Source organism: Melospiza melodia, chromosome 8, assembly GCF_035770615.1.
Source record: "Melospiza melodia melodia isolate bMelMel2 chromosome 8, bMelMel2.pri, whole genome shotgun sequence".
In the NCBI taxonomy this organism is placed as follows: domain Eukaryota; kingdom Metazoa; phylum Chordata; class Aves; order Passeriformes; family Passerellidae; genus Melospiza; species Melospiza melodia.
Window position 1 is genome coordinate 9580103 of NC_086201.1, and position 15344 is coordinate 9595446.

Genomic DNA, 15344 nt, shown 5'->3' on the forward strand with positions numbered 1-15344 from the left:
CTGCTTTCTATGAAAGGGTATTCAACTTTGCTCCCTGTTTCTCTTTTAAAGAGGCAAAACATTGTGAGTTTTATGAATGTGATCCTAAAACCACAGAGTGTGAAGAGAAACGGTTTCCAGAATGCAAATGCAAATTTGATTTAGAAAAGACAAAATGGAGTAATTATTCTTGTCCAGGTAAGAGCCTTGCTGCTTTCTCTATCCTTGAAAGACTGATCTGCTTCTTCCCTGTCTTGGTCTCTCTTTGAGAAAGGTGCTGGGCAAATGTGCTGACCTCTAAAAATCAGGAAATGTGCGTCCTGTTAAGAAAGCCATAAAAACACATCCTCACATTTCACTTTGAACAAATCTATAATTTTATTCCAGCAGAATAAATTATTAAAACTTGATAAAATCATCACTGAAACCAGTGAGTAGGCAAGTCCTTAAATGCACTGTTAAGAGTCCTGGTAAGAACTGAAACCTAAGCAGGTAAAGGATGGAACAAATTGAATCCTATACTCACAGCCTTCTCTGCTAGGACATATTTTGGGAATAAATTCTACAGGTTACTCGAAGAAAGCTGACAGAACTGGAAGTCTCATGATGCACTACAATAACCTGTTAAGACTCTGTGTCTCGTTCATAATTCTAGATTTGCATTACCTGGATTTAGACAGGCATTTGTGAGAAGAATGATTTCTGTCATTTGTGGAAACTGTTAGTTTTTAGGGTTTTATTTACTTTCTTGTTTTGAGTCTTTAAGTGAGCGCTCTGTTTATATTTTAGCTACCCTCCAAAGCCCTGTGATGTACCTAATTTTCTTAGAAATACCTTCTTTTCTTCCTATGGAAACTAAAACTTTTACACTACAGAAGTAAAAAAAAAAAAGTCTAACATGTAAGATTTTAAGAAAAATAAAAAAATAATTCAAAAATCCAAGATAAAGCTATGAAAGCTGGCTACAATAAGTCCCAGTGAGATGTGATCCAGTGTAGGCCTTTGTGGTCCCATGCCTGACTGGAACTGATACAGTTTGCCATACAAATCATCTGCTGTGAGATCAAACTTCAGGCCATTGCTTACCTATGGAAGATGCAGCCTAGCCAGATTTCCTTTTTGATGAAGTTGGATGGTTTTGAACACAGTCTGTTTACTTCTAATTTTGTGATTTTACATTCCAGTTTTTGCTTTACATGGGTACAGTCCTAAAAAAGCCATTTGGATGCTTTAAAGCACAGGAGAGGGGTGGGTGTGTGTTTAGAGCAATAAAACAATCTTCTACCTGCAATTCACTTACGTTTTTCTCCCTGAAAATACAGTGTGCAGTGCAAACTGCTCTGCAGCAAAACACAAGTACTGTATACAAGAAAAAGATGGTCCAACATGCAAATGTATGATTAACTACAAAATGGAGGCTGGAGAATGTGTGGCGTGAGTATTCATCTTTTTATTGCATTCCTGTGCTGTAGGTGAGGGCAGGAGAGGAGAACATCTGCCACAGGGCCAGCTGCAGGCCAGAAGAACAGGCTGCAGGAACGTGAATCAGAGAGCTGCCCAGGGGCAGGGCAGGGGGCGTCACAAGCTGTGGTGTCACAAGTTGGGGCATTTTCACTCCTTGGCATTAGTCCTTTGTGTGCACTCATAACACCTGGGAGGAGAGGAAGGAGACCCAAGGTCACCCCTGAGTCAGGGAAGAGGACAAAGTCCTTCACCACATAACACAAGCTGCTCTGGCAGCGTGGCTGAGCATGGGAGCTGCTCTGCTGATGTGTTTAGTAAGCAACAGGCATAAGAGCAAGATGTGCCTCCAGTCCCTGCAATGTTTGCACTGCTATCAGTGGGCACTGTTTCCCAATAACTTTCAGACCTTAATTCCTGCTTCGTTTCCTCTCTGAAATTATTTCTGTCAGCTCAGGATCAGAACAGAACAAGGGTGTTTGCTGGTGAGGCCAAGTGAGTGACTGGTTGTGCTCTGCTCTGGTGGATAAACAGGGAGACTCACTCCCCATATCCATTGATTCAGCTCTTTTTGTTGTTATTATTGCTGCAAATTGAACATTTCTTACCATAAAGTTGATATATTTTAAATATCAGAAACTACTATGAGAGAAAGGTAGAGTTGCCTGTCCTTACAGACCTTATGCTGAGGCTTTTGTTAAAGGCATTGCATGGCAATTCTAAATGGCTCAAAGATGCAGAATTTAGTTCTTTAGAAAAATTAGGTTCTTTTAACATTTTTCAGACTGAGATCCTGAAATGTTAAGTGCCAAGATCACCAATCACTCTGAAAAATCTCAGATTGTTTCACTTTAATGAAAGTAACAGTAAGATAGGGTTAAAGAGGAAACCTGTAAGGAACACACTTTGTGGAGAAATTGCTGATAAAGGGGTGAAATATATTATTGTTTTACGATCATAGAATGGTTTGGATTAAATGGGACTCTAAAGATCATTTTTTCTTTCTGTCTATCCTTCCCCTTTTTCTCTTCTGTAGTTGTCCAGTGGGCTACTCCGGGGAGCAATGCACTGACAGTAAGTATAAGAATTTCTGATTTTTAATTATAGTCTTGAAAAATACCTAGTAATGCTTAATCTGTCTGAGATAACAAAAAAGTGGTAACCTTTAGGGGTGCCACCATTCTTCATTTATAGAAGGACTATGTTAGGGGAAAAGAAAGTGAAATTTCTCTGTTGTCTTATGTGCTTAGGGCATGGGAAGAGCCTATTTGACACCTAACTACATAGTTTAGCATCAATACTAGCTTAAACAACCCCTACATCCTCCCAGTTGTTCCTGTCCCTCACCTATAGCTATGTGTAAAACCATTCAGTGCACAGCATTAGGACCCAGAGCTGGAGTCAAAACATCCATCCATCAGAGATGGTCTTTAATGCAGATCCTTAATTTACATCTTTCTGTGTCCACAAAATGTTGTAAGCACCAGGAGCCTGAAAATAAATCCCTTCCCCTTCCCTCGTTTTTCAATATTCACTGTGAGTTATCAGTTGACACATTTCTTTTTTGCTGTTTTTCCCCCCAGACAGTGAACTCATCCTTATAATAGTGGGCACAGTGTTTGGAGCCATTATCCTGTGTTTAGTGATAGCAGTCTCTGTTATTTCAGTCAGGTAAGAATATTTCTTACAGTTGAATAGAAACTGCTTTGCTGTGTGTTCAAAATAAGGATTTTGCACTAGCTAAAAAAAAACTCTATGCTGTAAAAATCTGTTGCATGCTTCCGAATGGAGCTGAGCATTCAAAACAAGGTGGGAGTGGACAAATCTCTAAGTTGGACTTAAAAAGTAAGACACACTAAACAGTCTTTTAAAATTTCCTTTGTTCTTTCATGTCCTCTAAAGAGCAAGGCACAAACAAAATCCAGAGAAGAGGAGCCTGATCCAGTCAGGGTATTCTGACATGAACATTGATGAGAGACCAAGCATGTTCCCCAGGGTCCAGACCACCTCTGGCCATGCAAACCCAGGATATCAGCCCAACAACCCCTATGAGATGCGTTCCAGAAGCAGAGATCATTTTCCAGAGAGGGATTATGATGATTTGGTAAGTCTTTCACATAGTCCTGGGGGAATGGAATTCCTGAACAGCAACCCTGTGGGCTACAGACATTATTGGAACCTAAGCTTCCCTCTGTACATCCTCCCTTGGTCTAGAAGGCCAAAGTGGTATAAAGGCACCCAACAATGTAGCTGCAACTAAAAAAAATTATCTTAATAAAGAAATTTCCTCAGTGCAGAGATCAGCACTCATGAAGACCTTTCTAAAGCCCCAGTAGTCATCCTTGAGCCACAGGAAGGATATGTGAAAAGCAATGGTCAAAGCAAGAGCTTGGCTGCCCAGTGGTCTGCTGTGTCATAGGATATTTGCACCAGCCAAACTCATCCCTCAGCACAGGTGTGCTGCAAGCATCACAGGCTGCTGCCACCTGAGCTTCCTCTAGGCTGCTGTAGAGTCAACAGGAGCTGCAGTGGCACCTCCCAGCTGCAGCCTCATGCAAGATTCACAGTCAGTTTAAGCTGGGACTGATGCCCAGGGGGTTGTGTCCTCCTGCCTGGTTCACAGCAAGAGCTCCTGCAGCTGCTGCAGCGTTGCAGAGGGGAAAGGTGTGAAGTGCCCTGAATAATACAGAACAGTTTTTGCACTGCTGTGGCCCAGGGGAGCCTGGTCAGCAGAGGTGTGTCATTATGTGGAAGGCATGTTCCAAAAAAAAAAAAAATTCCTGATTTATCCTTGAATTCTGCAAGGAAGCCACAGAGGAGGCAGAGGCTTGAGATTAGCTCAGTTTGGCTTAATAACACCAATGTTGTGGGATCAAACCCTGTATGGGCCATTCATGCAAATGTTAGACTTGATGATCTTTGTGAGTACTTATTTCTCTTCTTTTCTTGTCTGAAAATTCTCTGTAGTATGAAATATCACGGGAGCCCACAGGCTTTAGGAAACAGAGCAGATACTGAGTGACCAGAGCAGCAGGATGGATGAGCACCACAGCCCTGGGTCAGAGCAAAGAGTTTCACAGCCTTTCACCAATGCAGTACTTCAGCAGAAGAGAAAACAAGGACCTTAACCCCAGATTCTCTCAAGATTTTCTAGAGGAAGATTCCTGCTTGAAAGAGATCATGGATAACTTTGAAATAAGGGAATAATGTTAGGGAGTAGGGAGAAGAAGAGGACTTCTTTTAAAAGAACTAATGTGCTCCAATAAACATTAGACTTCTTCAATGAGGCCAGTACATTGGCAAGAGAGTGAGTGCCCACAAGATACCAGGATTTTAACCCTGCTGGTTTTCAGCTCTTCTGGAAGCTCTTCTGGCCCAGGCAATATGTGTGATGCTGAAGAACATCAGTTCCCAGAGCTTCACTTGGATTTGTGCTCACTTAATTTGAACTACAGCTTTGGGCGGATGAAAACTGTTTTTCATGAAAATCGGACCTGTTTCAATTTACTGTGTTAGATACAGGTTTTTTTCACTCTTCTCAACCCCTCAATATTTCCCATCTGAAAGCATTCTGTTCAGATCTCTGCTGACATGGGTTGTGTGACACAATGGCACTTGTCTGACTTTTTCCACAGCCTTCTTTCCCAATACAATGGCAAGATACAATATCTCCAAACAAACGCTATTCTTCTTCATCTTGCAAAACTGCATTGATTTTACATTTTTAGCTCCTGTGGAAAGTGTTAGCATTTTTCTTTCTTCTCCAGTCTTTATGTTTGAATGATAATAAGCTTGGTGTTTGGGTTTTTAAAAAATTTCTTACATACAGTCAATAAATCAGTCTGTAAAAGAATTTATATTTTACTGTGTTTTACTGAGTGTGCATTATCTGTTGACTGCCATTAACATTATATTTATATAAAATACTTCTTTGCACACATGTACATATATTTATAGATTACAATCATTTATATAATCATTTAATTCTGTTGTATTTTGTGTTTTGGTTATATGTGCAGATTGACTTTTCCTATTAAACATTATTTTTTCTCAGTACCAGGGCTTTCTTATGTTCCTCCCAGTGATTTAAGTGTTTGGTTTTTTTTAAACTCCAGAGACGTTTTTATGTTAAAATTTAGGCAGAATTTAGACACAAGTGTGCACAGACTAGTTTCAGCACCCAGGTTTCACTCAGAAGTTCAGAAATATTATTAAGTATTAATGAAGTTAAAATGTTTATTGTTGTGAGACTGGCACCAATATTCAGTGAGTTTTTTTGGTGGGAACTGTGTAGTTACTGCAGCTGGGTCTCCTTTGAAATGCTGGACAAGCTGCTCTGTCTGATGGCAGCTGTTAGTGGCCCAGATGAGAAGAAGTGTCTTTCAGCTTAAATGACAAGTTTGGGGGTCAGTGGCAGAGAGCACTGTATGTGGCTGCAGAGATTACCAGGATTCTATGCAGATGCTTGTTTCCAGTCTTTCCATGATCAAAACCAGCTCCCACTTGGCAGCTGAGTGATGGAAAGCTGTGGCCTAAACAGTCCTGATCTTTCCCATGTGGCTTCTGTAGCAAAAGGAGGCAGACCCTGCTTTCTCAGCCTGGTGAGAAAAGGTGCCATTTTCTGTTGTTTTCCTGAGGTTTCACTGTTTCTCCCAGTTCACTCCTGTCCCCTTTGCTGCTGTCACCTGGCTGCTCAGTGTCTGGCATGGGCAGGGTCTGTAGGAGAGCAGGTTCTGGTGGCCTCAGCCAAGCCCACCATCTGTGTGCATCTCTGCATGCTCAGCTGGGTTTAACTGCCCATGACACCTTGCTCATGGGATGGGGAGGGATTTGCTCCTACTTTCTTGACTTTTCCTCTGAGAGTACTGTCCTGTGAGGAGCAAAGCAAGGTAAGGTGGCTACACTTCTCACATGAGGCAGAGACACCCATTTTTCCTCTGGCTAGAAAAGCTGGACCAGCTCCCTCCCCCAACAATTCAATGTGTGCCTCCCATGCCTGCTGCCCCTTTTTCTCTGAGCCTTGTGTGTCTCCATAATAACCTGGGTGAAGGAGATGCTCCCAGCTTCTAATCCTTCTGCTCAGTCCTTTTCTTCCTTCCCTTTTCTCTGACTTTTCAGCAGCAGGAAAAGGTTCTGGTGTCTGCAGCACTCTGTTAACCCCATGCAGACTCCACTCTGGGGAAGTTTGCATGTGGTGAGACACTGGAAAATGGATGGGATAAAGGCAGAATCTGGCCAAGTGTTATCTCCTATTCTTCTGCAAAGCAACGGAGGCTGGAAATGCAGGTGAATGCTGAATGAGAAACTTTCATGCAGTAAAACTTTATTGAGGGTGTGATATCCCGACATGTGCTATCACTGGTAATTAAACCAGCAAAACCTGTCAGGTGTTTGCATCATTTAACTGCAGAGGAATTTTCATTGCTCTAATTCAAAGCTAATTTCTGCAACTGCTACCGGTTGTCATTTAGCCCATTTCATGGGGAGGGGCAATCAGATACCAGGAGCCTGCTCCTTTTTAGCATTTCAAAGGCTGTTACAGTTCTTTTATCTGGACTGGAAATCTGTACCGAAAGGGCAAACTCCCAGATATTTCACTTCTGTTTGTCTATTAGCAATGTGTGACTATTCTGGGAAATGTCATCATGCAAAATAGCTCTTTGTTGAGTTTTATGACTGCTGCCTCTTGACTCATGCTTTGTTTCAGCTGCACATCCTTCAAAATCCAAGTAGGCAGAGGAAAGGAGCTGAGTTGGGTCCTCAGTGGGAGTGTGGACATGCCTGCAGGCAGGCTGAGAGGCTCCAGGGATCTGCCACAGCTCATTTTGCACCCTGGGTTCTCTCATCCCTTTTCTCCCTTGAGAGGCAGAGTGTCCTGCTGGCACATGACCCAAAGAAGAGGTGGGAAGAGGCTGCCACTCAAATCTGCCACCAACTTTTATCCTAGACCAGAAGTCACTCTGGAGAGTGTACAGCTTGGCATGTGTGCACAGGGTGTGCCAAAGGAGCTGGGGCAGAGGTCTGCCTGGTTACAACACATACTTGCTTGGGAATTTTGGGATAGCTTCAGCCATGTGCCATTCTAGATTTATTTAGATATACCCAAGCATGTTCCAGCAATGTGGGGTGGGAGGGGAGGGCATGGTGGGTGCTGTGGGTGGCAGTGGGGTAAGAACCTGGGCTTGACTTTTCACTTCTTGTGTACCTTGAGTTTGATGGCTGGCTGTTTGCAAGGTGAATGACAGAGTTCCTTCCAACAGGAGGGACAGGGGTAAGGGAAAAGGAGACTCTCCTCTGGCAAGAGGTTTTCATCTCCTTGGCTTCCCAACAGAAACTGCTGGTGTGGAGAGCGGGGAAACTCAGGTGAGGCTTGGAGGGATTCAGGCAGGTGTCCTGGTGAACATGACTGTTCCTGGTTTACGGGAGACTTAACTTCACCTTAACTTTACCCAGGCTCAGGAAGGTGACTGGACCTTGGTACAACCAAGAGACAGAGGATCCTGCTGGTAATTTGTGGTTCAGTGACCCACAATCTACAGCAAGGCCAGCCTAGCCCTGCCTCCTCTGTCACTCCAGTGACATTTGTCAAGTTTGGCAGCTGCAAACTCATCAATCGCTATTTTATCCAAATTTCCCATCCTTCAGCCTTTTAGCTTTAGCCCAGTAATGCTCTCTGTTTCAATGCCATGTGTCTGGTGTTGGTGGGGGGAATATGGAGCAGCTTTGCTTACTAAGGGTTCTCAGCAGCATTAAATTGACCTCTCCCAGGTTTTGGGGTGTGGGCTGAAAACACTGATTTTTATAGCAACTTGTCAGAAAAAAAATCCCCAAAGCCAACTCTAAAAGCCCAAAGTGGTCTAAGAACAAAGAAACCCATAAAACATGTCAGGTCACAATTAAACAGGAAAGAAACAGGGCTAAAAATAAGATCTGTACATTGCCTTGCCAAGGATGCTCTAGCTGCTGATAAAAGGCTCTTTAAATACACCAAAGCCACAAAGGCAGCTAGGAAATCAGTGGGAATGCTGACTACAAGGGTATAGAAGGGCAGATGGGGAGGATGATGATGAAGCAGAGAAAGCCAGTGATAACTTTGTGGCTGCTTTCACAGCTGAAGCTGTTGGGGAGCTCCCCATGTCTGCCAGTCTGCAGTGCTGGAGGAACTGGAGCAAATGGAAGGAGAAGGAAAACACAGAGTAAAGGAAGGGTAAGTGAAACCACTGTCATTGAGGTAAGAGGAGGGATGAGGTCAAACAGGAAAAGTGGTTGTTAAAGTGGCTGGGACCAGGCCCTGATCCTGGGGAGCCAAAGGAGCAGCACATCCCATGGTGCAGGTGTGGGGGCTGTGGCACCCAGCTGCATTGCCAGGCACACCCTGCAGGCTCACTGAGGTGCACAGCCATCATTAAAGGGTTTCCAAAGCCCTGACTCAGCAGTCAAACACCCCCAGAATCTGGGGTACACAATGCTAGAGAAGGTCAGAGTAAGGCAGACAGGAAAAAAACTACAGGCACAGTTGGTGAACCTGCTGTCACAGGATGCTGTGGGTGCTGTATCTGCAGGTTCAAAAGGAGATTAGACAAATGCAAGGATGCAAATACATCCTTGAGAGATGCAGCCCCTAACAAAAGGATGAGAAAGTGGAGGTGCTGGAGAAAGGGTCTGCAAAAGAAGCTGGGGCCCCAAGACAGTCTGTCCTGTTGCACTTGCTGGACCAGTCTGGGATGAGATGGACATCCTGGGCTAGGGGGACATTTCTCAGCTTCTGAATGCATTGAGCTGCTTTATTCAACAGCAGCATGGGCTGAAAGGTGATGCCTGTGGCATTTGTACATAGTGGATTTTATATGACCTAATTATGGCCAGGCTGTTCATAAAGAGAGGCAGGGTAAGGTGCTGAACATGCGGCTCTGCTGGTTGTGTAAAAACGGCCTCATAAAAGAAACAAACGGAAAATTTCACAAACAGACAACTGAAAAAATGCAAAATGCTTCTTTTGAGTCTGGAAGGTGCTGCCTTTCACACACAGGCTCCAAAGAGAAACCTCTGGAGAGCAAAGTCTGCTCCTCTCCAGGAGAAGCAAACTGAGACCAACAGCTCCCACTCTCCCTCTCCTGGTGGAAGTTAAACATCTTATAAAGGAGCTAAAGGAGCTGTGCCTCACCTGCTTCTCAGTGTTCCCAGTCCCCTGGACACTGTGTCCCAGCCCCAGGCAGTGTCCTCCAGAGCACCCACTGGTGTGGGTGACACCAAGGGGAGCAGAGAGAGAACATCTGCCCAGCTGCTGGCCCAAACATGGCAGAGACTCCCCCAGGGGAACAGGGACACTTGCAGGGTCAGACAAAGAAAAAGGAAAATAGGGTACTGAGAAAAATTAAAAATGAAAAAATGTTGCTCAGGACTCCAGAGGGGGCTGTGAAGGGATCCAACATTGCTTTAGGCAGGCATCTATGGCAGGCAAGCATTTTCTTTTTTTAGTTTGTTTGGGAGGTTTTGGGTTTTTTTGAGAGGTTGGGGTTTTTTTTGTTTTGTTTTGGTTTGGTTTTTTGTTTGGTTTTTGTTTGTTTGTTTGTTTGTTTGGGTTTTTTGTTTGCTTTTTTGGGTTGTTTGTTTGTTTTTTTTTGCCTGTTCTGAAACTTTAATACCACAGGTGCCACTCTGAGGAAACCCAGCTAGTTTCCCTGTTTGGTCATTGTTTGGCAGCCAGTTTTCAAAGGTGATATTCACATCTTCCCACAGTCACATCCATCACAGCTTGGTGGGTGGGAGGGCAAGGAAGGCCCCCAGCCCTCCTGTGAGGGCTCCCCTTGACCCTCACTGGTGGCACTGCTGCCTGTTCCATACTACAAGACACAAGCCTGGTTAAGATTAGGGAATCTCTGCCTCCCCTCTAGTCCTAGGTGTCTGCATGTAGCTGGGGAGAGAAAGTCTGCTGCATAAATGAGACTTTGGGGGGCAAAAAAAGGCTTCCTCTCAAGTTTTGTTTTTTTTTTTTTTTTTTTTTTTTTTATCCACAGAGATCTTTTATAGGGTAAATCAGCCAAAAGTTAAAAGAAGAAATGTTTCATATCTGGAACAGTCAATGAATTCAAGAGGTCATTATAGTGCTAAGGTTCTTAATCCCCTCTCAAGCAGAGGAATGTTTAAATTGGTGAGAAACAGGGGTCAAGTCCAGGCAGGTATTTCAGTGCCTAACTTGTACTGACATTAATGGCAATAGGGGTCTCTGGGGAGGAATTGTGGGTCTGGGCCTGTTTATGATTCCTTTAGCTGAAGCAGGGCTGGTGCTGCACTTGTGTTACAACATGTGCATGTTATTATTCTTTTCAAAGCAAGGCCTTTCCTTGTAGGCTCTTCAGCATTTCTCGACTGTTTTGTCCTTCCAAGATTGGTGTGAACAGATTCTGCAGCAAGCTCATGCTGGGCAAAACCCACTTGCCAGAAAAATGAGCAAAAAACCGGAATCCAGTGATTGATTTCAGGTAGTGATCAAACAGCCAGGTGTCAGCTGTGATTTGAAAAGCTGCATGGGGCATTGTGAGCTCCAAACTGCACAGACCCAGGTGAATTCCTTGGAACCCCTTTTGTGCCTCCAGAGCACTGTGCTCATCAAGGTGCTTAAAACAGGAACTTTTAGTGCATTCAGTGGGAATTCTGCCAGAGATTTGAGTGGAGCCAAGCCTAGCTGGCTCTACCTGCTGACATTTTCGATCTGTTTAATGATGCTCCCCCTACATGAAACGCAGGAGAAACGAAAGGCGTACAAAGAAATCTCTTTGGGCTCTCCATTTGCAGGACCCCCCTGCCAGATGCATCCAGCATCTTCTCCCGGAGTGCTAACCAAAGTGGGGCCAGTTTATGTGGGGCGGGAGGACAGAATGTTTTCCAGCTCGCCCTGCAGGGTGGTGGGGACGGACCCTGGGCTGCCCCAGCCTCCTGCCGCTCGTTCCCCTCCAACACCGGTCAGAACCCCCGGCCACAAGGTGGGGCTGGCTCTTCGCAGGATCAGGCACAGCAGAGCCAAAACCGTTCCACGAGCTGCCTCTCCTTGGGGCTAACCATTAATAGATACACACACAGCTTTCCATGGAGCTGCTAATTTTTAACCTTCTCCTGTGTCCCAGCCGAGCGCGTTCCTGCCCCTCTGATGGAGCATTACTGAACCCTGGCGATTGGGGCATATTTTTTGGGATGGCTCATGGCTGGAGATGCCCATCACCATTTTCAGTACAGCACATCAGGGAGCCCCTCCTGCAGACAGGCAGCCAAGTGCCTCCCAGCCTGCTCCAGAGGATGTAGGCACACCAAAACTTGGCCAGGTTTGGCCAAGCTGGCTTCAAACTCCATCATCCCTGTCTCAGCTTTATGTACCACAGAGGAAAGTCTCCCCCTTGTACCTCCCTCACTTTCCAGCCCAGCAGCTTCAGGCATGGACTAGCTCAGAGATTTATTCTGAGCTCTGCCTTTTTTCATCTATTAGAGAGTCAAAATTTGGTAAAAAACCCCTTTGGGTGCTGCTCTCTGCTTCCCAGAAGTGTTGCAATGCTGCTCTTCAGCAGGTCAGGAGTTGTTTGAGAGTAGTGTTGCTCTTGAGTATCTGAGAACAGAGGTATTTTTACCATCTTTACATGGTAAAAATATCTATTTTTATAGCAGGCAGCAGCAACATGTGCTGCATCTTTAGCCAGAGAATAGAAATAGGATTAAATTTATTATTGTAATTTTTGGCACGTGGTAGTTGCCTATTACTAACAAGCATTTTGTGTGAATTGTATTTTTTTTTACAGCTTCCTTGGAAAGAGACAAGCTTTTTCCATGGAAGTGAAAGCCCCAGCAGCCGGGTCTGTGCCTCACTTGTGCGAGGGGGCAACACGGGGATGGCAAAGCTGCACAGTGCCCACACCTTGTGTCTCTGTCCACTCTTTCCCACCACGGCACAGCCAGGAGGAACAGCAAACAGCATGGTGAGGACCTGGAAAGGAAAATGAAGTGTTTTCCTAGCACAGGAACTGTTTGCAACACGGAGGAGGTTTCCAATGTTCAGGTGAGTTTGCCTTTTATTTCCCATCCCCGATCCTACACCCCAATTTGCCCCCACCTCTCCTAAAGCTCCTTTTCATTAAAACCACAAATCAGTCCACTTTTTTGCCATCTGAATTCCAGTTTGGCCATCCTTTGTTGCAGGGAGGGTTGCTTGGACCAAAGGACTGAGGGGTGTTCAGGACCTGCTGCGCACCATGAAACCAGGCTGCACCTGGATTCCTATCCAGCCATTTGACTCCTGGAAAGAGGCAATCTCAGATGTCTCAGCTGGTCTTTGCTGCACACCAGAGAGCTGTGCCTGGGATCCTGACCTTACTGCAGGTATGGTGGCTGCATGAGGTGTACCAATAATGGGGCTGTAAGGAGTCACATCCAGACAGATGATGTTTCTTCCAGCTGGAGCTGCTAGGAAGCAGCAAACTTAACTTGTGCCACAGAGTCTGGAAATGGGAGAAAGTCAGAGATGTCCCAGGATTTTGCTGCTGGAGAGTGGCTGTATTTTGTGAAACACTAAGGCAGAGATGGAGCTTCACCCTGCAGCAGGCTGTGGCTTTTGAAAGGGCCTGGGAGTGGCTCAGACTTGTGCAGAGAGAAGGAATCACCACTGAAAATCAGAACCTCTTTAGTGCCATGGCAGACATCTAGATGTGACTCAGATGCTTTCATCCACCCTTCCTGCCCCAAGGAAAATAGGACAATGAAAACCTATCTGTAGAACACTAGAAGTATCTTAGATAAAGGATTTTATATAACTGATCATAAAAGAGACAGAGAATCAACTTATAATTATATCACTTTAAAATCCATACCCAGGTCAGACACCCTGGGTTTATATTCTGCTTTAACCACAGGTTAAAGTGTAAGTGATAAGAAAATGAACATAAAGATCAAGCCTTTCCAAATAGGGATTTTCCTCTCTCTGTTACAGAAAAACTGTGCAGTGATACTGAAAAGCCAAGTCCAAGGGCCTTGGCAAGTATTTATGGGCTGTGGCACGTAAACACTTGAAGGAGCCTGAGGGATCTCACGGACTTTGTGTGATCCTCAGGAATGGCATTTTGTAGACAGGATGGTCAAGAGAGAAAGGACCCAGGCTGTGGTGGTGGCTGTTCTGGAGATGAAGGGAGTCTTTGCTGTAGCTCATCCTTTCATAATCCCCAGGAGACAGAGCCCTTTTTCAATTCTCTTCCCAAAACCTTGGTGCTGCCTCAAACTCATCTTCTACTGGGTCCATAATGATCCTGTTGAGACATGGGCACCAAAAGCTTATTTCTCAATCCCTTATTCAGAACAAGGGAATCCCAGGAGGAAGATCAAGGGGTTATCTGGTTTCATACATGAAGGAAATCTTTTTTTGGGGCATCTACTGCCACCCCATGCTTGACTCCAGAAAAACAACCAGGGCACATTGCCACCTGCAAGCAGGAAGGTTTTATACCAAAACTTCTCTGTGGATCTCATCTCAGGCCACACATTACCCCTGCTCATGCCTCATTTCTTAGTTGGTGGCCAAGCTCAGGGACACAAGGCTGCCTTCTGTTTCTGGAACTGAGCTGCCCACCTTATGTTTACCATGGATTCCCCCTCTTGGTGTTACAGATGTTTGTTTGGCCATTTGTGCAGTTACATCCTCTTTGCTGCTGCATGTGGGGCAGGAGCACAGCACCAGCTTCAGAGAAGGGTGTTAACATTCTTCTCATTAGGGAAGCCACAGCATTCCTCCCCTGTGGCTCCTGGGGTCCTCCCTGTACACAGCACACAGTGATGCTGGTCACTGGTGCTATACTGGGATAGGATAAGCCACCTGTGACTCTGCAGGACCTTCAAAGGATCTGGCTTGAAAAACATGATGGCTGATAGCAGATGTTGAGCATCAACAATATCTTACTGCTCCAAAAGTGCACAGCAGCAGCTCCTGGCCTTCCCCCTTCTCTTGGGGTTCCTCAAGGGGGCTGTGGGACGAGGACAGCCTGGGCACAGCGAGCACCAGGTGCTTGTGCCAGCGCCTGCAGAAAGAGTGAGCCCAGCTAAAAATAACCAGGGACTGGGGAGCTCCTGTGCCTGGCCTGGCTCTGGTCCTGCTGCAGCACATTCCTTCTGAAAGTACTGCTTGCCTCCTCAAGCCCTCTTGTCTGCCCCTTGAGATGCCACAGCTGAGTCTCAGAAGGTGGTTCCCTTCCCTCCAAGGAGTTTCTTTACCCCATGGCCCTGCTTTTCCTTTCCCCCCTTGCTCATTTGCCACTTGCCCCTGGGCATCAGCTCCTCCAGCCACTGCTCCCAGGGCAGCATGGCAGGATGCAGGCATGAGGGATGAGTGTCTCCCTGCTCCTGCAGCCAGGAATAGTTTAAAGCTCTCAAACATGAGTCTATCCACGGATAGTCATAGTTGCAGTTGGGTCCTGGGGTATTTGGGCACGGACAGAAGATCCAGGTTTACACAAGGCTTCTCTGGGTAGTAATGCAATTACCCAGGAATTGGGTACTTTAACTCTTGCAAGTGCAGGATCTGCATTTCACTTTCTTTCCTTTTTTTTTTTTTTTTTTTTTTTTTTTTTTTTTTTTTTTTTTCCCCACAGGAATATAAAATATTCCACAGAGGAACAGCCTGCTTTGAAGTCCCCACACACCAGATCTTGTACGTCCAGGTCAGCCCCAACATGGCCAGTATTGATTTTATTATTAATAAAGGGTGACAGCATGCACCTTATGTTTTTGGGACAACAGGGAGAGCTGATGCTGTCCCTTTCCCTAAGCACAGCCAAAAGCTTGAGGGCAGCTTGTGGGTTACTGCCTGTCCCACACACCACAGTCCTGCCATGGCAGAGGTTTTGGTGAGGCATTTAGTGATATTTTTGCACTGG

General features: G+C 45.3%; 2 long non-coding RNA genes across 2 annotated transcripts; both read left to right on the top strand.

Moving 5' to 3' along the window:
- The first annotated feature begins 22 nt into the window (after nt 1-22).
- Nucleotides 23-2514, top strand: LOC134421169 (uncharacterized). The gene is made up of 3 exons (XR_010028534.1): nt 23-177; nt 1302-1413; nt 2477-2514. It is a non-coding gene; the product is annotated as an uncharacterized LOC134421169 (long non-coding RNA).
- A 509-nt stretch (nt 2515-3023) lies between these two features.
- LOC134421168 (uncharacterized) lies at nt 3024-5496 on the top strand. Its single transcript, XR_010028533.1, has 3 exons — nt 3024-3111; nt 3343-3544; nt 4408-5496. It is a non-coding gene; the product is annotated as an uncharacterized LOC134421168 (long non-coding RNA).
- Nucleotides 5497-15344: the final 9848 nt, after the last annotated feature.